Source organism: Apteryx mantelli, chromosome 9 (assembly GCF_036417845.1).
Source record: "Apteryx mantelli isolate bAptMan1 chromosome 9, bAptMan1.hap1, whole genome shotgun sequence".
NCBI lineage: Eukaryota > Metazoa > Chordata > Aves > Apterygiformes > Apterygidae > Apteryx > Apteryx mantelli.
Genome location: NC_089986.1, coordinates 4,637,067 through 4,660,803, shown reverse-complemented (window position 1 = coordinate 4,660,803; position 23,737 = coordinate 4,637,067). Strand labels below are relative to the sequence as shown.

Sequence of the window (23,737 nt, the reverse complement as noted above, 5' to 3'; positions counted from 1 at the left end):
GATTTCTCAGAGAACAAACCCATCATTTTTAAGGGTCAGAGTGACAGAATCTGTACATTAAGGCAGGAATCCCAGTTTTCACCATCTCATGGGAAACAATATTCAGCAAGAAATGTCTTAGCAATACTCAGCTATTCTTGGAGCCTGCTTGGGTGCCCTGGCTTCAGTAGTTCCAGGCAATATTGGAAAATTCTGTGGACAACAGATTGTCCCCAAGAAATGGCTTAGGGACTGCTATTTAACAAGCTACTTACACAAGGCACATGTTATATAATTGTGGCTCACAGATGATTTAATCATTCAAATTATTTGTGTTTGGTTTCCTTTATATGCTTTATTACTGAAAATAAGTTCACTGATTAATCATTAACGTCAGAACAACCTCTGCTAGCAAGTGGAGACAGCTTATTTCTTTGTTTCTTAGTGTCATGGCATGTTAAAAGAACATTCAATTTCTATATGTTTGCTGCTAAATCCACACTTACACTGTTTCTGAGCTTTTATTTTCCCTCAAAGGCATTAGTATTTAAATATAAGAAATTATATTTTGCTTAGAGTTTAGGTAGAATATACAATACATGTACAATGAGAGCTTTGCTAGGTTTTAAGAACTCCTTATTGGCATGCAGTATTCAAAAGTATATTCATCAAGACCTCCAGGAATATATTTCCTAAAACATAATGGCTGAAGACGACAGAGTCTACCAATTCTTGTTCAGCGTTCTTTGGAAATTAGTTTTCAGAAAGACAGCACAGAGATGGTGCTTCTTAAAGAGCCCCTCTAAAAAGAAAGCAATCCACGTTAGGTAAAAATATAACAATGTTTCATAAATAGACCTGTATTAGTATTTTACAGATGGGAAACTGAGGCACAGGGTGTTCACATGCTCTCTCAAACGTGGCTCTCCCAAGCCACCTTAGAAAAACATTGACCATCGGTGCAAGCTGCACTACCATACCCGAACGGCTCACGACCCTTCTGAGGCACAGCCAGTTTTTAAGACTGTGGGGCACTTTCCATCCTCGGCCAATGCAATCTTCTGAGGCTGATGACAGGGCACGACAATTAACGTTGCCTGCAGTATCTGCTTATCTAATGGTAGTCTGTCCACAACGGAGTGGGCTAAATTCAGCAGTTCATTTAACATAGCCTATTGAATACTATCCATGCACAAGCTTTTTATTTAAGCAGATGAGCTAGCTGTGAATGGGTAAACTGGATTACTAAAACTGTATTTGAAAATCTATACTGAAGTCACCTTCCATGTCAGGCTCATGTATCTCAAAAGGATGAGTTCTCCAGTGGATCTGGATTTGTCACGTATGTTGGCTAGGAAAAACTCAAGAAACCCCACATTTCTGGAATGCAAGGGGCTTGGAGGGAGCATTTACACTCTGTTGCCCACCGCTTAGCCTAGCTGCTTGTGCATGGTGGATGAGAAGCCCTGTCCTCCCCGCTACAGCTTTAGTCTGCCCTGTGGCTATGCAGCTCTGGTAATGGTACGGCTGCCTCCAAGGACTCTGTGGTCTTTCTGTAGGGACCTAGGAAAAGCAGTGTTGCTAAAGGGCTAGCGGAAGCCACTGTAGATATCAAGACCTCCAAGTACTTTACCTTGTGTGTTTATGGATGCCCCAAGATCCAAATGTTAACGGAGATTAGAGGTTTAGCAGGGGACAGATGGCTTTGGTACTGGGTTAGATTGGGAATATTCCTAAAAGATGAAATCCCCAGCCAAGAGAGGATTTCCTGTAAATGTTTAAGTAATAAAATCAGCGAGTCCTTTAAAAAAGTAATTATAAACTATCTAGATATTTCTAGTGATAAAGTTAGTCAAAAGCCACTGACATTGGAAGGCGTACAAATCCTATAGAAAGCAACTTGGTAAAGCTCTTCAGACAAGAAAAAGTCTAGTGATAAAGGTGCAGAATCATTTTCCTTTGTGGTCATTTATTTCACAGTGCAGCTAACATGTACACATATCTTCTCATTTATATGAGTAAGCACTGACTTCTGAGATGGCTGTTAGACCCTTGTATTTAAATACTTAATCACACATCTTTAGCTTACTGATGCATCACCACTGATGCAGGGTGTCATTTTTGATAAAATATAAACTCTTTTCCTGTATCAAAATAAAATTATTGTGCCATAATTTAATAACATAGCTCTTCCTTCTTATGAGCTCTGAAAATATCTCATTAACAGTTTCACAAATTACCACAATAACTTACGCTGACATGCTCATTTGTTCTCATCTACGAATAAATCTGGCTGACAACTTTAATGGAATAAAGCAGGGATTTCCCAGACTGTGGTTCAGAATAAGCTTCACTTGAACACCTCAAATGGATGTTACCTTGAGCTCAAATATTTGATTAAGCCAAGGTGTGAGGTGCCACTTCAGGCAAGCCTAGATTAGGACTGTGTGCGCTATATGGCACTAGTGTGAGAAAAGGACTGTTGTAATGTTTTTCCTTCTCTCTCAGATCTCCTATTTCAGCACTCTTCACCATCTGCTGAAATACTTCAGAGAAGAAAACAGTCTTGCAATGTCTAATTTTGCCATGTTTTTGGAACATTATTTTAATGATCTTTGTGTCATTTAAATATGATTACTTGTCCTCCAAGTCTTTTCCTGTTTACACTTAAATAGTATTGGAGCTTAGCCAGATACACTTTAAATTAAATGTACAAAATACTACATTTTTGTCATAAAAGCTTAAAAGCAACATTTACAATTTGGGAACATAGCTAACACTTTGCATTCTGGTAGGTTTTTTTTGTTTTGATCTTATTGTAGTATTAGATAAACAAAATGAATTAAGCAAGCATAATTACCAGTTAAATTTTACAGAATACCAAGGAAATGGAGAACCTAATTCAAAGGGGTGGTAATGGTGTAAATAATTAAGTCAAATTGTTTTCATTTTCATGCTGCATATTGTTTCCTTCAGCCACTAATGGTACAAGGCAAAGTGTACTCAGCACTAGAACTAGACAAATAATAGACAAATTTATTCATAAACACTTTGTGGATTGTAATTAGAAGTTCACTGCAGCAGCTTTCGCTAGTCTTTATTTTTTCTCTTGTTTCTGTAAATATTTGCATGAGTAAATTTTCTTTTGAAGAATGTACTCAAGCAGAATATAAGACAGACGTTTCCTGCAAGCATCTTTGCTTCCTGGCTCAAATGGCAACGAGGTCTCCAGCAGCGTCCGTGCCGAGGTCTGTGTCCTCGGCACGGACCCCGGTAGGCACACACCGCAGCCCCTTGGGCTCAGGAGTAGGGATTTCATAGCTACGCGCGCACAGTCCTGGATGGCACCTGGTGGTGCTGCCTAGCAGTGAGGATATCTTGCTTTTTGCATAGCACGTTCTGCCTTGCGTTTGGGTACTGGCGATGCCGTCTGCAACAGGGCACTGCTATCATGGTATCTTCACCTGGAGATGTTTTCTCCCTATATATTTCTATTCCTTTAGCAAAAATGGATTTAAATATATAAGACCCTGATCTGCAGTGTAATAAAAAGACTGGATACTATTTTAGGGTGGTGGTTATCCGGCAATATGCTTGTTGTAGGTTGTGGATTGTTTTTTTCTTTGAGTCGGTGTGAGGTTAGTTTCCTTCTTTTCCTTGTGTAATACTATAAATAGAGCTTTTCCAGCCATCAGATACAAATGACGGGGCAGATATTACCGTGAAACGCACCAGTCCTCGGGACTCCAGCAATGATTTCTGTCAGAAGGAGGAGCCTGGCAAATTAAATGGTTGTGCTGGGTAAATATGGCACTACGTACAAGATGAGGAAATGATCACTGCCCTCTGACGGCAGGTCTGACACGGTGTTGCCTCAGTCCAACATGGGTGTATCTTCCTTCAGTGAGCTTATCCTCATATGGGCCTGAGATAAATGTGGGAAGGATGCAAGACCAGGACATCCTTTGGGATATGGGCATAGGTACTTACCATGGCAAGTCCTCAAATGACAGGCAATGATACTAAAAGCAGCATTCATAATAAATACCACACAGGTAGTTCCTAGGCTGAAATCCTTTTATACAAATACCCCTCAGTTTATTTTGAACGTGCTATAAACTTATTAAAATCATAATTTTGAAAATTCAGAGATGCAGAAGCAGGTTAAACCTGCTGAATATATTTGCCATTCAGCACGCCTGAGATATGTTTATACTTAATGAAATCAGCCATAGCCTTCGGATTGCCTGCATTTCCTCAGATTAGGGGGACCGTATACTTCCCTGATGCATCTGTACAGACCCCATCAGTATTAAGCCGTACGTGTCAGAGGCAGGATAGGTTCCCGTGACACTTGCAGTCCTCACCCACAGCAGCAGCCTATGTGAGAATGGATGAGGATTACCCTGATCACGGCGCAAGCACGGCTTGCAGTATCAGGCTCTTGGTTTTGAGGCTATGCCCAAAGCCCAGGGAAGGATTTGCCGTTGACCAATATGCAGTGCAAACTGTTAACTACAAGCAGTTGGACAGAGGTCAAAATGACAGATTCCTTGGGTCTGTTAATTCACTGTTTGTTCTTCTGGCAGCCTGAGGGAGAGTTGCAAAATAGCGTGGTGCTTGCCTTCACCTCTCACTGCAGGAGCGCACAGCTTCTGCATAGCACTACTGGCCTCTGCTGCCAGCACAAGAGAGAAGGCGAGTGAGAGGAGCTGCATGTGGGCTTCCCACACTTCCACTCCTCTGGAGGGCCTCTTGATCCCGGGATATGAGCTGGAGGAAAAGCAATCTTTCATCTTTACCTTATTTTCTTGCTTACAAATAAAGGTCAAGGTTCCTATGCTGTAGTCAGCTCTGTACGAGCTTTAAACAACCACCCTGAAATGTGATTGTAATTAGTTTCCTTTCAATCTCGATGTGAAGAGTGATCTTAAAATGCCAGGACTGTAGCAGTGCGTATGATTAACAAGCACACAGAAAGCCAGTGTATGGAAAAATATGGATAGAAACGAACAAAATGCAAATATTGCAGCGCTTTAAGTTTTATTATCCTCTTAGCTCTTCATAAAATACTGTAGACATCATTTGATTATATTTTTAGTCTAGGGAATTAATTTTTAACTAGGGAACTCGTTTTTGTCTTATGATTACTCTTCTCTGCAATGGCCTGTAGGTCTGAACTAAAAAATCACAGTTTTAATTGAGCTAATGATGCCCGGAACTCAAATTAATCTCACTTATGTGTGTGTCAGGCCATGCAATATGTGCTATAGCTGCAGGCAATGTGTGCATCTTTTCATACCAATGATATCTCCAAGAGACTGAGAGTGAAAATCCTGGCTGGGAGTAAGTCTAAGTCCTGCTATTACCACTGACCAGGAGAGTCCTCTGAGAAGGCTGACATCTCTGCAAGAAGCAGAGGGGAAGAAAAACCAGCAAACCCAAGGATATTTCCTGATCCTTCCCTGATTCCACCCCAGCTCTTTCAAGGGCATGGTTTTAAGGGACTTTTAGCCTCTAGTTTGCAGGAGGTGGGTACCTTCACAAAAGAGCCAACTAGTCAGTGAAGATAAATGCTGACCAGGGTGCTCTGGTCACATCTATTCTCAGCATCTGACACATCCCCTACACACACCCGCTGCTGGGCGCGAGTATCCCCCTGAAGAGAGACAGAGATTTCCTACTCCCTTAGTGGAGCCTGAGAAATGGCCCTGTAATCTGCAACGTGGCAGCTGCCTCTCTCTTTCTTCTGTAGCAAGGCAGGAAAAAGCAATGACAGAGTAAAGAGGAAATTACACCTGGGCCATTTTTCTTGTGAAGTTCTTAGGCCATTTCTTCTATTACAGAAAACACAGCATTTTTTTTTCAACTGCCAATGAAATTCACTGTATCAAGTTACAGTTCTTAGAAAATTTTTGGAGAGAAAGACAAGGAACTACAAGGCTATGTTAGAGACATACAGGGTTTTTTTTTCTATCCTGAGATGAATTTGGGAAGGAATATATGGAGCAGGAACATTACCTAATTCTCTTCACTGCCTAAGAGAAGTAAGGGCATCTGGTGCTTGCATCCAATCAGCTAGCTTTTTCTACAGCACCCTGGACTCGGTCAGGACACGTGTTTTATAAGCTTGACTTTAGCGTCTGAACCACAAATGCACACCAGTGCCTACCTAAACATTGTCTTGATTATCCTCTCCTCTGAATAATTTGAACTTAGATGCAACTGTTTGAATGGCATAATATCTTGAACCAAATGAGGCGGTCTCCTCACGGCTAGTATATAGTCCTGAACATTTAGAGAACATAGCGTTACTTGTTTATCTAATCACATACTCACCATCCCACTACCTTGGGCATTAACTCTCTGCGCTGAAAACCACATTAAATGGAATGTAGAAATTCCTATTATTTGATGTCAAAAAGTTTCAGCTGTGTGATTAAAGATGTGATCTTTCTTGCCAGCAAGAGTCTTTTTTGATTGATTAGTAAACATGAGGTAAAATGTGGGAGCATGCCAGTGTTAACTCGATATTGCCACAGGCTCTGTGCATCAAATATTTTTGCTTTATTTTGAACATCCTGTTAATGAGAAAAATATTCTAATCAAAGAAACGTTTCCTTCGATTCTCTCCACAGAGTCATTTGCAGCTTCAGAATAACATGCTCAATTATGTCTGTTTTATTCCTAAATTTAAAAAAAAGCTACAAAAAATTATTAAATAAGCCTCTTAGCAACTGCTAAACAACATCCAGTATTAATTATTTAATCATTTTTTAATTATTTTTCATCAGGTAAGTAAGAGGACAATAGCACACTTCCTCTCAGGTTTTCTCTTCACAAAATGCTTTCATACAAGGGACCAAGGTCTCAAAGCAAGCAGCAAGGTACGATGCACTTGTGCACACAGATAGGCAGAAACATTTTCCTAAAAGCAGCTGGAGTGGCTGGTGTGAACTGAGAATAAAAGGCAAGGTTTCTATACGTGTTCTGACACTTCACAAAATGGCTGGTAAAGGATCGAGTCCAAACTGATGCAAGAGGGCCATCGTCTGAAGGCACATCGGGAACTGTTGCCCCTCGGTGCTGTGCCAGGCATACATTCCAGTTCCTGGACACTGAGGTCCCTCTCACCTGCTGGGATCAGCTCATTTCTTGGTTCAAACTTCTCTGCCTTTTCCAAACAATTGCACAGCTCCATCCACTGTACTTTCCCACCTACCCATCCCTCTTTTCTATTTTCAATAATTTCACCGTGCTGTAGGATTGCATTTAAAGAAATACCTGGCAACTTCCACAGTCAGTGCAGGCTCTTTGGTGCATAGGAGCTTCTGAGAGTGAACTTTGGCTCATTGGGTCTTTGAGGTTGGGGACTTTTTTTGCTTTGTTTTGATGAGACCAGTTAGCTACCCTTTGGATTAGGGAGAGGGTTCATTCATCTCAGCTCTCCTCAGCTGCTGGGAAAAGCCTCCCGCACCCATATTGCATTTTATTTTTTGGACTCTAGCTGTACTGGAGCTTCCCCTATAAATGCTTCCTGCTCTGCTTCCCCCGAATAGGCCCCAGCCCTTTCTTATCTCACAGAGAACTCATCAGAGATTGCAGATCGCTGATGCGAAATCGAGCCCATCACCACATCTTCCTGAGGCTGCCTGAGGCGAAAAGGCTCCTGAGGTTTCCTGAGAAGAGTGAACAATGTCAGCCCAAAGAGATAGCAATAGTGGTTTCTCACAGAGCACGTCTGGACAGGGGATTTGCTGAACTCGGGGGGGTCATGCAAAACAGTCCTATTTCCCAAAATACCTGTGAGCCAGGCTGAATGAATTCCTCAAATATAAGAAATTCTAACAATACTGGTTAAGATGACACAGATCAAAGTAAACCCACTGTTAGTCAGAATTGTTGCTTTTTTTTTTCCTCCTTTTTCAATTATACCATTTTGTCTCAGCTACTTCGGGGCTGTATGCTAATACCTTCCTGAACCCATAGAGAGATTCTGCACATTTCAGACACGTAATGGCTATATGCATTTCTTGGAGGGAAAGGACGGTTTTTACCTCTCCCTGCTCCCCTGCAGTGACTGCTCCGAGTCCTCAGTGCCAGGACATGAAAACTGACCCAAATTAGTGGCCGCTGGCCTTCAGAGTGAAGTGAGGAACTTGCAGGCAAGGTGTCCAGGAAGGACAAGGCTGACAGTTGTGCTCCCTTGTCTGTCCGCATTGCCGGGAACCTCACTGTGCCAGCATATCACACTGCTGTCTGAAGAGTACTTCAGGGCCGGCCTGCCCCGAGGAGAAATGAGGACGCTGCTGCTGGAAGGAGCAGGCTGCTCTCTGTCTGTTACTGATGGTCCTTGCTAAAGCACAGGAGAGAAAATTAAATGGAAAACATGCGGCATCTTATGAAGCCAAAGTGAAGCTTCAGTTCGTATGCTGTTTATACAGTGCATCTTTTAAATATTAGCATTATTGCTAGTATTTATTACTATTTTTGTTATACGCATCTGGATGAACATTGCAAACTGCCAATGGAAACCAAACAGCAAATGTTCCTGGCTGAATGAGAACAGTCTTGAAAATTCTCTCAGTAAAGGGTAAGAAAGCAAAGGACCATGGATCCTATGCATTGCTGCTGTAATACAAACTTAGGGTTTAAAATATATAGCTTTCTTTTTAGAATCCTGGAAATTGTTCGTATCTTCTTGTTCTTTTCTTTAGAGTTATTTTAATGTACTTAACACTACAAATCCATATTGGTGGGATACAGAAAATCGCTTGGCAGCCTGGCCTATCTCTTTGGCTTCGTCACGAGAAAAAGGATAGTCTTCAAGTCCGCATACAAATTTTTCACACGTCAATAGCCAGGCCTTATGCCATTGAGCTTGTTTCTTTAGCTCTTCTACAGACTGACAGTTTGCCACAAAACTTCCCAATTTCAATCTAGTGAAAATAAATGCAGTTTGATTCGGAGCACTGGGCTGCAGAGAAAGAGCTAACGGCAGATACAGCTTGTTTCGGGCACTTGGCTGTGCAAACCTCCTTGGCATGGTGGGTGTAGACTGAGATCAACAACCTTCTCTCCTAACTGAAATGAAGCAACTCGTTTCTAGTGTCTGCATCTCTGCCTTGAAGGTCTCCCTTTCTAATGCAGTGGGCTGGGCTGCTCCCTTAACTAGCAAATTAGCTGTCTACTTCAGGAGCATCACTGAAGTCCTCTTTGGTCATTGGTATGGTGTTTTCTCATCCTAATTTCTGTTGGGACAGATTGTTCCAAAATATTTAATAGTACTGTAGGTGCTATTTGGGTGAGCAGCCATCACCTTGTTCAGGACCAACACTTATGAAAGTGTTGCATGGCTTGGCCTGAACCACAGCTGCCAGGGTTATACTTGACCACTTGGTTTACTTACTCATCTCCATGAACATGCACTTCACTACTAAACTGTTTTAGAAGTATTACCATGAAATAGTTCTCCCAACAACAACAAAAAAGTCTCAATATTTCTTAAGTCCATCAAAAAGACTTTGCTACACTGTAAAATATAGGTGCCTTCAAGAATAAACTTCTTGTTACCTTAAATAGTCCTTCTATACACATAAATAAACAGTGCCCAGGCACCCTTTTTTGTAGTTCATAATAATTTCACTCATATAAAAACTATTTATGACAATTCCATCAATTGTCATTTAACAGTGCTTTTAAAGGATACTGAGATGTAATTAGCCCCTCATGGGGAAGTCATGAGTTATGTCAAAATAGATGACAACCAACTGGTCAAACTACTTACAGCAGGGATGAAAATGCTGAGAAAGAGGAACTGAGGACAATAATAACTATCAGCAGGATGAGTACCAGGTACATGACAAACTTTTAGATTTACATTGGATACAGTTCCTGGTTGAGTTCACTTCCATCTGTCAGCTTCATTTAGGACCACACTCCCTGATTCAAACTGATAGCAAGTATCGGAGTCAAATAAGTGAATATTTTTGCTAAATGTTGTCTGTCACATCATGTTATTCTACTTTGGCTTCTTCACCATATGTACTAACATGATGTGGTGTAACATAACATGATGCATCATAAGTGATTTAATGCAATATGACAGAAAAACATTGCTGCAGCTTTTGGAATAAACACCTGCTTTTAGCAGTTACTTGGTCTACTCGAAACAGTTGCTTAAAATATGTAACCTAGGTCCTGCTAAAAATATATCTCCAATACTGTTCATATATACCTAATACTTTCTGTAACACATTACTTGGCCACTTCCTTTTATTCCAGAGGCCATCTTCCCTTATAGGGTTTTTCTTCTCATTAGAAGGTAAAAATTGCATGTTATGAAAATTGAGCAAAAAAAAATCAAAAACATGAATGGGGACACATATGGAAAAAGTTCTTATTATGAAATAAAAATACTTGCTCTATTAACAGCAAAGAATATATTTACGCACAGATAATGGTAATAAGAGTAAAAAGTATAGAAGACTTTTTTTCCTTCAGTTGAATGTCATAAATGAAAAATGGATAAAGAACATATCTCTCTCCTTGGAGAAATACAGACACAGATAAAGCAAACATTTAACTGTTGATTTTGCATTTGCAAATGTAGGTTTTATGAATGAGAACACTGTCAATAATAAAAGTTAAGGTATGAGTGAACCTTTCTAGAATTTTGGTTCATTATCCTTGACCTGACTGACAGAAACATTAGCAGTGGGAAATAAACCTGGTGCTTTTATTTTAAAAACAAAGTATTCATTTGTATTAAATATTCTTTCCTTCCAAAAATCCTTCCATCTGTGTGTGAATGTGTGAAAATTAATTAAATTGGCAACCATTGCTTTGTACTTTTTATTTGGAGGATCCCTGTCTTAAGCTAGAAGAAGAGCTTCATCCTCCAGGTCCTTGTTACAGAAGTATTTTTTGCAAGCAGAGGGAAGGGAGAATGAAATAGATATGCTGGTGACCTTCAGCTCATCGGCTCAGGAAGTTCAAAACAGAATTCATTTTCAGAAAAACAACAATTTGGATCACCAACGTCTCTTCAGAAAGAATAAAATTGCTCCCAAGAAGCCAGATATGTGTTTTCTGTAAGCTGTAGCAAGCAGAGGCATTTGGTATGTTCTTTATATATCTGACACCTGCTGAAGAAAAAACGTCATTGTGTGTCTATAAGGTTTCCATCAGCTGTCCTTCTTGTCCCTCACCCAGGAAAAAGCACCACTCATCCTTGGCTCATCTGAGCCAGCCCCAGGATAGTGCAGCGTCAGCGCGCAGGTGCTCCTGTTCAGCAAGGTGCCGTTTGGATCATCCCATGGGAGAGGGGAGGGAACTCTGCTGCGTTACAAAGGGCTACAGGTTAGATAGCACAGAGAGCCACATCCTGCAGCTCTTCCAAGTGCAAAGTACCTTTAGACCTTTGGTAGAAATTAAACACTCGGAGGGACTGGGCAAAGCAGATTTTAATTTTTAATAAAAATAAAGACATCGTTGCCTGTATTTTTACAAAGGCCCTGAAGAGCTCTCTTGCTATGTGAGCCCAGCAAGTTGGCAATGTATTTTAATGTATTTATTTGAGTATGCATTCATTCTTTCATTCATTCATCTATTCAGTCATTCATTCAGACACTTGTTCATTCATCCCTGTCCTTTTGCAGGAAGAGAACATAAGCCAGCAGTGGCATACTTCTTCAGTGTCCTGAGTTTGTATCAATAAATCTCTTTGGCCCTCTTCAATCCAGCATTATCCCTCATTAATGACTGGGATTTTAAAAAAGGATTTTAAATAATATCAGTTTTTATTTATATATATAAAAATATACATGTATGTCTATTGCAATGCTTTGATTAAAGTGATGGGGATTTTTCTTATTTAAAAGACCTTTAATATTCATGATTCTCTAGATCTTGCAATTATTTTCACAAACAATCCCTGACTATTTATTAACTGGCCCAATAATTTCCCTATTGGAACTGAATGATACGATGCAGTAACAACGGGGAACCTGGGAAAACACATCCATCATCGGTGGTTTTGCTGTCACCATTGCTGTCTCTCTCAGTACGTTTTACCTGCTTCTGAGTAAGTCTTAAACATGGGAGGAGTTTCTCTGAAGAGTACTTAAATGGCTGGGAACTACTCTTTGGGCTGGGATTACTCACACACTAATGGTTGCTGAAGCACTTTTTCTCCCGTATCTCTGAAATACACTTAATTAATCTTGCAGACATCTCACAACACAATTGTGTCCCTAAACTGTTAACCTTGAAAAGTGTTTGACAGTGTACTAACATCTCAGAAACTTGTTATCACAGGGAATATAATAAATCCATAAATATCCTGGTTTCTTTCAAAAGTCCCAGAACAATTCTTTGCTGACCGTCTTTTTTTCTCTAAGTTTTCTTTTTGAGCTGGTGGCAGGAGAGGCAGGAGAGAAAAAGGGCATGTTAAGAAAAAGGCAGCTTGGGAGGAAAGGTAGTTATTTATCACATACAACTTCTTATTTCTGTTAAAGACCGGGGTCCCTTTACCAACCAAGGGCATGCATTATCCTTGCATCTGTGGTGCTATGGGCCTAAGCCACTAGAAGTCACAGCGTGTTGTTTGCAATTGGGTCAGTACCAGTCTCTGGTAACTGAAAAAAACAATACTGTAATTCAAGTAGTGCAGAACTATGCAGGCTTTGCCTATAGTTATAACTGCTTCATCTTAAATAAACTCCTCCTATTTAAAAGAATTGTGACACTATATATCTAGGTTGGCAGTGTGTTTAAATGCTATGTTCATGTTGGCTTGGAAAATGAGAAATTTAAAATACATGCATTCTTCTGACCTCAGTGACCTTATTAAAGGCATAAAAATACTGAATGACCGAATAACTTTAATTAAAGTTGTTAAAATGTCTTTTATTGGTTCGTTCTTAGAAGCTGAGAAGCTCTGTTGTATCTGGCACAGACTACTATTGATAATGGAGACAGTCCTGTTCTAGTCTCATCTGCTGTTCTTACCATGTTGTCATTTGAAATCATCAGGAAAAAACAATCATAAGCATAAAAAAAGCAAAAGAGACCGTCTGTTTCAGAATATTTCAGTATCTGTGTTTGTTACAACTGAATGTTCCTGTTAAAATCATAGTCTGATTTTCCTCCCAAAGATTAGGTTATAAATGGAAGGATTTGACAAAGACAATCCCACTGACAAAATTTAGATCTGAGTTCAGATGTGCATTGGAACCCCTTATAAATTGTTGAATCTCTTTGGATTGAGGCCATCTCTATTTTAATAATAATTGCTTACCTAAATATAGGTATTCTTAATATATTTGCGTATCAGGAATTAACTACATAACCTAGTAGAAAACAGAAAATGAGATCACTTTTTTACAATTTAATTTAGAGGAATTTGAAGGCTAGGGATCAGTAGGGAAAGCAAGCACAGCTGCATTTCTTTTAATTCTCCCATTAGAATATACTAATTTCCACACTGATGCTCCCTTATTTTCAGTGTTTTTGTAGGTATTATTCTCATATTTGGCACCATTAGCCTGGAAAGCCTCAAAAGTGTGCATGTGTGTTTTTTTGCTAAAACAACACTTTTTCACCTCGTTTCTGATATGTATTCAGCTTTTACTTTCTAGTCTTCAAATAAAATGGTAAAACTGTGCTGCTAAAATGACATTATTATACATTTACAAACCTGTAATGCAAATTCCAAAACTAAATCTAGATATATCTGAAGCACTTAGAAAACTTGGCTGTACTAGAAAGCAGGTGCTTCGCAGTGTGGAGCATATTCTGCCTTATAACAAATCTTCAAGATAGTGAACAACCTTAATCTCCACTGGACAAAGAACTGAAGTTCAGAGGGCCTGAATATATTTAAGGTCATACAGAAAACGTATGACACAACAGGGAGATAAACCTGCGTCTTCAAAGCCTCGGCCACCCCAGCTCCGACAGCCTCCTCCTCTGTGCAGAGCCTTTCTGCCCAGGCACAGTTTCCTTCTTGTCAATCCCTTCTAAAACAGGTTTTTAAGCTAACGAACAGCCCAAACTTTTAAATCCCTTAAACTTTTAAACTATCAACATGTTAAAACATTAATCGTGAAGATATCAGTGCTATTGTACACATTCTAAGCATTTCCTCGCCCATGGTAATATATTTGAAATGCTGGAGTTCCTCTTTGAGGGAAACATTTTGTCTGCTTACCCTTTTGCACATGCTAGAACGCTCAAAACAGCTTTTTTTACCTGTCATTAAACATAGCAGAACACTGAAAAGCTTAAAAAGAAAAGACTTTTCAAATATTTGAATTAGCATTTGAGATGTAACAGGTCATGTTTGATCTGGACATACTTCTGGGGTCATAAGATTAACTATCAGCAAATATTTGAAAGTTTACAGGGGTATTTATGAAATCTTTTTTGAAAATTAGATCTTTGTATAGTAAGTGAAATTAGCATTTGGTATCCAATTGTGATATCCAGTGATATCTTTTCCAGATATTATCACTTTGACCAGAAATGCAATCACGTGACTTGAAGATATATACTCCACCCCTGACCGACAGTTATCTAATATATGCTAGCTGTTCATTCAGGCTTTCTCTAGGTATTTTCAAATACATTTGAAAGCAAGATATTAGTTTCCAAAAGATTAGCAACCCCCCACCTCCGCAACCCCTTATTTGCTTACGAATTTTTTTATTCACTTCAGTCAACCACCAGTAATAATATCAATTTCATCATTTGTGCAACATGAATTATATCAATATATTTGCACCAGGAATACATCTGGCCCAATAATATGCTAGTGTGCATTACCGGCTCCTTTGTAAGAGATTTATTTTTTTACACAGCGTTCTGTTTGTCCTACGTATGCCACAGCTGCATATTGAAGCAGCACAGCAAAGGCTTTGGGGATTTCCCAACAATAAAGTTGAAATCTCTTTCCTGGTTAGTATTCAGCAGCACTATAACATTTAGCAGACATTTTCCCTTCTCCAAGATTTCAGTAGGCTACATTTATCAGCATGGAGTAGCAATCAACATGTATTTGCTCATGTATTCAGATGTCAGGTGTATACTTCCTCGTTATTTGCAACTCTTTCTTTAAAAACCTCTGTTTTCCATGCCTACATCAAAGAAATTCTGGGTATATATAATGTGTATACAGTGGTCTGTGGAAAGAATTTTTTGGTGTGGCATAAATAAACCAGTATTATCACAGGTATTTCATTAGTAGCAAAGTGAATTATTCATGTAAGCCCTAAATAGCATGTAGAATTCCCCCTTATTTCATCCCCAAATGTTTTTAATATATGTATTATAGTATTACATATATTATGTTGGAAAAAAGAAAGCATTATTTGTATCTGTGCACTTACAAAGCCATTTCACCACTGGAAGCTAAATTCTAATACTACAGAGTTCTTGAAAAAGAGAAAATAATATATTTTGCAAACCTCCCAATGTGATCTAAGATAGCTGTTATACATATCATTAGACTATAAACTGAGAGGAAGGCATTTTTGAGAATTTTAAAGAATGACCATTCTTATTCATTGAAAGAGCAATTATGATCTGCTGTGGGAGGCCAAAGACACTAGGCTTCAGGGCCAATAGAGTTTATATATGTTGCTATAACTAAATATTTATCATTCTGTCAAATAGCAGCTTATCTTTAGAGTTTGGAAAAAAAGAAGGAAGGCTTTTTTTTCTAGATGGGCAATTTTAAACCAATGGAAAGTCCTTAAACATTGCTGGGGGATTTGGAAGAACAGAAGTCGTTCCAATGGAAAGACACTGGTGGGCAGGGTGCTCATGAATATTCAGAGTTTATCACACTTGAAAGCTATTATTGAACAAGCAGCCAAAAAATGGGGAGAAGAGGAGAAGTGGGAGCAAAGAAAGAAAGGTATGTCCAACCATTTCCTCAGTACAGAGCCAGATCTTTTACTGATTTCAGAGGGACAAGATTTCAACCTCCATCACTGATGTGTGCACTGTTTTGCTCCTTTAATAATATTTCTCCAGAATAAAAGATGCAAAAACTCACTGTCTTTGAGAAAAGTCTTCTAACAGGAGATAAGTCAAATTTGATTTATTTAGTACAACTTTTCTCAGCCAATTGGTTGCAGCTCCAAAGAGTCATGAGAGGCAATTAGAAGATATAAGACTTAAAATCTTATTACAGCCTAAAATAAAATAAAGTCTAAATCCTACTCCCTCACTCCGCTTCTACCATAATCCCTGAAGGTCACAGTCTGAAACCTTCTAAAACATACAAAACTTACTTATTTCTATAAGTCTTGGTCACAGATTGGAGGGTTTTTTAATTTGAATGTAAAGAGAAGGAGGTCTCAAAAGTGTTATACACAAAGCAAAGGCCCATCTGACTGGAAAGAATGAAAAATATTGAGTTAGTCATCCCATAAATGTGCAAATTATGTATCAATTTCTTTCTCTCTCTCCCTATATGGTTAGCTTTTATTACTGAAAAGCAAAATACAGTGCTTCCATATTCTGATATCAAACCACAAAATTATTTGTTTTAAATAATACACAATTCAGGAAGACACTTAGGCACCTGCCTAGCCCCCTCTGTCTCCAATTTTATGGGCATTAACTGTCCCAGCTGATTCAATGAAATAAAATCCATTGATCTGTGTCGGTCAGGATCTTGAAAAATGAAGAACTGAGGCTTAAGAATCCAGCATAATATGCATTAAAATCAGCTAGGAGGCTTCACTAGAGTTTGATTCATGCACTGACAACTCCAACTCCAAACAAAATTCACCCAGTAAAGCTCAAAATAAAACAAAGTTATTTGCCTGGACAAGATTCAAATATATATGTTATTATTAAAGAGCTGCATCAATAATCTCTTCTCTGTATTCAATAGGATATCCCTCCTGGGGCTGCAGTTTGGGAGTTCTCTAAGAGCACCAAATAAAGTGAAATACAGAGAAGCTGATGGAAGCTCAATAAAATGATTCAGAGGTTTAATGGATTTCTTCATGATGTTGCATTTGTTTGATCATATATGTAGCCTATGTGCAGCTCAGCTGAACTAGAAATAGAAGAGGATGTTAAGAGCCATCTAGAAGTAAGTGAGGAACCGCTCTGAGAAGGGGAAGAACCCTTTGGGGTGCTATAACTAGGTACTATGTACTAGGTACTATGCTATAACTATGGTACTATAACTAAAATAATGGGATTACATGGAAAATGTAGTTGAATATTAAGACCAAATTGTTCCCAATGGAAAAAATCAGCTAGACTAAAATAGCCTCCCAAGGGAAGTAATAGAAGCAGTGCCATCTGACATCTTTGACACTGGCTTGCCAAACTGTTAGAAATGTGCTGCAGAGAACAAGCTGACATCTGCAGAGAGGTGGAGTGGACAACCTGAGACAACTCAGCCGACTTGCTAATCTTTCTGACTGCATGTGCTGACTTCAGGCAGTGCGGTTGTGGTGCCTCCCTCCAGGTAACACAGCCTGGGGCTGGACCCAGGTATGAACCCTGTACATCACAGTGGGTAAGGAGATTCGGAGAAATACCGTAACTAAATTTAAATCCTCTTTTGTTTCAGATGTGGAAAATTCCCACTGCACAAGCAGGGTTAAAAAAAATAGAAAGTCTATTTGTTAAGAGTTTTTCAAGAAATGCTTTTCCATGGAGGCCAGCATTATGATTAAAATTACATAATCTGATCCCTAGAGATTTTTGCATGTATATTTCCTATCGCAAAGGCAATTTAAAATACACGCTTGTTCAAAGTACATCTGTCAGAAGGAAAACTTGAATGGCTTTCCCAACCAGATCCCAGAGGGACAGACTGAGTCTGACTCCAACTGCGTCAAATACATGGTATTAGAGAGAAAACGGCTGCAAAACAGGAGGGTTAGCACTGGAAGGGTTAGCAACAGCAGGGCAATCTGGTGGAAGTGAGATGGTCAGGGAAAGCTCAAGCTTGTTCAGAGCCTTAGGAGCGGTCAAAGTTATTAAGTCTGACCTTTATTAAATCCTATGTATTGGCTTTTTAATATGATCAGCCTGTTTCCTAGATTATCTAAATCTTAGTTAACCTAGTCACATTGTATTATAACATATGACTACAGCTTTGCATTCTTGTTTCTCTTGACATTAGAGACAACTTAGATTATACTTCGTAGTGGTTTTAAAAATGAAATATTTTCTCGGATTCACTCATTTTAGATGGACTTTATTGGTGACTTCCTATGGAAGCATTTTTCCTGTTGAAGTCGGTGCTTATATTTCAATGGCAATAGCAAGCTTGCAAGTCTTGACACTGTGCTGTGGCATGATGAAGCCTGAAGAGCCAAGGGAAGCAGCAGGCGGCAGCCTCAGCACCCCAGCTCCGCTCCTGGCATGCCCAGAAGCAGACCCAAACACCTACAGCTCTTCTTCATGGACCATACTCCAACCTCTGTACCTACCAGCTCTGCTGGCTCACCAGCCTCTGGTGGAAATAGCAGAGGAGGAGCCTCATACCTGGCTCTGATTTAAATCAGTGTAGGAGTAAGAAAGCTCTCACTCTACGCTCTTACCCTAAAAACCAAGTACAACATCAGAATAATAAATGTTTGTGGACTGTCAGCCAGACAATGCCGTCTTCTCCTGTGCCCATTAACTAAGAAAAGCTGGTATAATAACAAAGCAGAAGCAACACTTAAAGAGTTGTACAGGCTGTCTCAAGTGATCGATACAAATAGCAGAAAGTGTCCTCTGGAACATCTTGAGTATTACACCTCCTCATTATCACCACTTCAGATATTTATAGAGAGCCTTGAGTGTGCAGAGTACTGTCACACCAAGACAAGATCCCTGACCGAAGGAGATTACAATTTAACTTGATCCTCTTCCGGAACAGATGCATTTCTAACAGGTCAGGTGTAACAAGTATGAAGGATTCCCAAGAAGGTGAACAAGTACAGCTGCAGGAAAGAGGGGGAACAATTCTGCAGGTAGACAGACCTGGTCAGGAGGCAACAGTTAATGGGAGCAGTCTAAAGTTCAGATAAAAGATTAGGGGAAATCAAAGGCAGCAGAGATGAACGGCACACACACACACACACACAAAAAGACATTTACTGGAGGATGCTTTGAACTAGAGAGGGCCAATATGATTCTTGAAAAGGAGGTGTCCTGAACAGCAAGCACAACTGGTATGCTGGCTAGAAGCCTTGGAGATTTTCCTTTTCCCATTAGCAGTTCTGATAGAGCCTGCAGGTTTATTGCATTGTGAATAGCGTGATCTATGTCATTGTCTTAAACCATAGTGCAATCCAGCTGCAGGTACTTCAGCAGACAGCACGCAGGGACTGCTGTTTTGTGCACAAACCTTCTGCTGTTTAAATCAAAACACCCATGGTCTTCCAGTGAGACCAGGGCCAATCCTTCAGTCCCAGTAAATTACATTACTTTTATTAATATTAACTCTTACAGAGTTTGGAATGCCTAAAGACCCAATCCACAAAGGTGTTTGTTTATGTTTATGAATAATAAATATTATATAATGTAAATTATGTACATATCATAAATCATTCCTGGACAAAATGCATTATTGCAATTTGGTACCAACTTGTATCAGACTTGCTTATGTCAACTGTCCCAATGTCTTTCCTTACACTGGAAGGACGTCCAGTGAAATTCCATAAGAATGAAGTCCCTGAGTTGGTCCAAAAGGATTAGGATAACTGACAGAGTAAAAAGAAATCTCCAAACAGCTGAAAATGTCTGGAGATTTACTGCAGTGCTATATACAAAGGAAAGTAAACAAACATGGCTTCATTACACAGCTCACTACACTTGGCAACTGATACGCAGTCCCTATTCCCTGGTCACCTACAGTATCTCATCAGTGATTTCGGCCCAGGAAAACCAATAAAATAAGAATGTATGTTGCCAAGGTGAATTTTTAAGAGTTACAATTTTAAATTTCTTATTAGGAATAAGGTAAGATTTACAGATGATATACTGATTTATAAATATGTTTAGACAGTAAGTATTTTTGGCTTTAGGCTGGAATCAGAAAGCTTGGTGTAAAGAAAGATTTTTAATGGTTTTCTGGCACATAAAATAAATCCAACTTATACTTTCAAAGAGCCCTCTGGCTGTATAAAAGATGATGACAGTGACTGGGAAAAAAAATCTGCTTATATCTACAATGCTCCATTATTTTCTCATTAACTTGAGTTTTAAAGGGAATCATATTAGTGCCTCCAGAGGCTGAGCTATATAAACAAGAGCTACAAATTTATCTGTGCATTAAAATGAGTGCTATGGTAACAGGTTTGATTGTTTTGGATGCAATTTAGAATCCTAAAGGTATATTATCCTGAAATAATTTCACTCTTGGGTCTTTATATATATTATATCTCATACCTCTAATCCTGGGGGACAGTGCCTAGCTAATAATATCCCCTCTGCCTTTGTCTGGTTTGTCCTATTGCAACTAAAACGTGCCTCTTTCAATTTTAAATAACACATTAGTTACGTAATTTTACTTTGATCACCCTGAATCATTAGTTTATTTCTGAAAAATGTGTGAAGATTTATTTCCTTGGACATAAGGAAAAATTTCCTCACCAAGAGCACAGTGCAGTGCACAGCACCCAGAAAAATGGTGGCATTTCTATCCCTTGAGGTTTTCAAGACATGGCTAGGCTAAGCCACAGCTGAGCCGATCTGCCATGGCAATCACCCCTTTTTGAGCAGGAGGCTGGACTCCATGATCGCCAGACATCCCTCCCAACCATCATTTCTGCAGTCCTCTTAGATGGCAGAAATAGTCAGCATACTCCGTCAGTACTACCAAACTGGTACCAGTGGGCAATACCAGCCTGGGTATCAGTATCTTACAGGCCAGATTCTCTGGTTTAAACAAGGGAGTCGTAAATAGTTTCTTAACTATAAAGAAGTTAACTATAAATAGTTGCTCCTTTGGCCATGTCCATCCAGCCTTTGCCTATGGTGTCTTGCCGAGGACCTTTCTGACCCACAGAGGCACAGACACAGCCCAAGGCTCCCCAGATCTGCAGTCATCCAAGCAGCTAAGGAGAATCTCAGTCTTCATAAGTTGGTAGTGTTTTGAGATTTTTTTTTAATCCTTTTCAAGCACTTTCCTATGGATGTATGCATTTACTACAAAGATTAGGATGGCTTTAGCCTGAATCAATTATTTTCAGGTCCTCACAGCAATCTTTTCCCATTGAAATTTGACCTGTAACTGATGCTGTGCTACCCCTGAGAGATCCTCTGTGCTTGGACCGGTAGACAGTGGCAGTGGATCACTGCTTGGACATGGCAACTGAATTGCAGAACATGCAGATGTGGAGGTAGGATCCAGTTCTTCACCTTGTGGATGAGGTACTGACCTAAAGGCTTACATCTGTTTATCCATAAAACAGCTGAAGGCATTTTTCCATTCCTAAGTCTGACCCTTTCAAGAGCCAAACACCTCTTAGAAGAATCTCAAATCTTATGAAAGTTGAAGGAAATCAGCATATGTCAGCACATTCACTTCATGCCTTGAATTGGTCAATAAAGTGGCAACAGCTAGATTTCTGTTTTTTCAGTCAGTCGCAGCTCTCCTTATGCTGTTTATTGCAACACTATTATTCTCTATTAGTCATTTGGCTATATAAATTGCAGACATTGCAGAATGATTTATAGAAGGAGACAGTGATATCTCATTAAGACAAAATGACCTTGCTTTTGAAAGTCTAAGTCAGATCCTAAGGGCTAGCAAAGACTCCTCAAGGTCTCAGCCAGCTATTGCATGATTTTTATATACTGTTCCTGGTATAAATTGCCTCTGAACATACCTTCCCCTGTCAGTTCTGTTGAGAAATTTTTGAATGTCATAAACTTCTACATCTTAAAGCCAGGTGTGGAAAGAATTCCTATTATTATCACTACATTGTCAGCAACAATAACAACAGTTAATAAGTGATGATAGGGATATAAATGCCTGGGTTTTGTGTACAGCTTGTCATCTGCAGTCAAATCTAACACTGCTGGAGGAGTCTTTGGAAGCTAATTCTGAAAAAATGTTTGTCTTCTAGGAGCAGACTCGGTAAAAAAGGCATGCATGTTTAATTCCACTTAATCTTTTCTAACTGAAGTGTGCTCTGCTCATAAACAAAATTAACATGACAGTGTGAACATGCACATGTATATTAAGGACGTTTGAATTTTCAGCTGTGCAGACTTGTCCCAAGGTCTGCACCACTCATTCCATGTCAGGCCCCAATGGCTGCTTTTGCTGATCACAAACAGGGCCTATTCCAAATATTGACTTCAGCGGGATGAGAATGGCTTCTTGGCTGCGTTGGCTTTTCCATTGTCAATAATATGTAGGTTAGAAAGGGAATAGTAGATTTGACTCGCAATACACTAAGTAAAACCAAAAGAGGAAAGTTGTATATATGTTGCCACTTCTCTGAATGCAGTATCACGTTATTCCAGTGCTCTGTTGTACTGTGCTTTCTTTGTTCTTTATTTTGTATAGCTTAAAATCAGGCACTCACTGATATTCTTCCCAGGGAATTGTTTATACCAGTCATTTTTGCACCTCTCATGCAAAAAATTAAATATGGGCATGAAGGGGAATTGCTTATCTTGCCTGGATGACATGTCCTTGCACTTTGCCTTAGCCATGTTCCTGGGTTTTATAGGTCTACTAAAAATATTCTGCAGGAAAACTGTTTCCCTTATACAAGCTGTGTATATTTTGCCTCTTACAACAAATTAAATAGCCTGTGTAAGAAGAGCACATGAAATATTGATACTGTACCAAGATTGAAAGTGTAGGGAGAACAGACAGAATATTACATGCTGTGGCAAAGCAACCACACATTTTAGTTGGCTACCTTGGTAAATAGTTCTGTAGGAAATATTGTGATTTGTTGCCTGGTGAATATGCAGTTGATCTCAGACACTTTTTTGCTCTCTGTAGTTATCTTTTCCAGTTTTTAGTTTTGAGCATAAGCTGATAGTAAAGTTTTGACAAATTATTTAAGTGAGAAGTTCAGCGCTCTGTCTTTAAAAGGGAAATGTGATTCCTTGCCTGTTGTAAATCCAAGGGACAGGGGGACCCAGTTTCCCGTGGTTGATTTTGGTCTCTGTTTGAAGTATTCATCGGCTGAATTTGCAGCATTTGTTTTCATCAATTGTTCCTTTCAACTGGGAGGGGGATACTTGATTTTTCACATCACTCTGTATTTTCCTACTTAGGCAAATTTAGTTAGCTTGCGTAAATATGAACGTATTCCTGCATGTCTTGAAGGCTTTGTAACTAAATATTGCCTGCAACTGACTCTGCAGGTAAATTAACAAACAAGGAACAAAGTCGAGGAAAGCAATAATTCTGCGCACAGTGAGAAAACACCAACTGTTAGATAAAGGCCTCCCCCTTCCAAAATATATCTTTTCTACCTTTTTAGTGTTTCCTTTTTGGTGGATGGAGGGTCAGAGCCCACTGTGTCCTTGAGGCCAGGCTTTATGCTTTGCTTTGTGTCAACTTCATGTTATCGGTTCTTTTTCTTTCACTGAAGCCAAATATCAAACTGAAAATCACTCCTTTATCTAGTACAGTATGAGTCAGTGTAAAAACCTTTACACTTTTTAGGAAATAATTGGGTAATACTCTAACAGGATCTCCTAAGAAATTCATGGTAACAGGCTGTCACAGACTTTCAAAACAGAAAAGGGAAAACTTTCACTA

At 39.3% G+C, this 23,737-nt stretch overlaps 1 long non-coding RNA gene across 2 annotated transcripts in view; it reads right to left on the bottom strand.

Annotated features, from left to right (window-relative positions):
* Positions 1-710: 710 nt before the first annotated feature.
* LOC106499614 (uncharacterized) overlaps positions 711-23,737 on the bottom strand; it is a 43,547-nt gene continuing 20,520 nt past the window's right edge. The window contains exons 4-5 of one of the 2 annotated variants that reach the window (XR_010885095.1): positions 8,037-8,335; positions 711-781 (exon numbers count right to left, since the gene is read on the bottom strand). This is a non-coding gene — a long non-coding RNA (uncharacterized lncRNA). Of the gene's footprint in view, positions 782-6,568; positions 8,336-23,737 lie in introns of those variants that run through there. The other variant, XR_010885094.1, reaches the window with a different exon arrangement.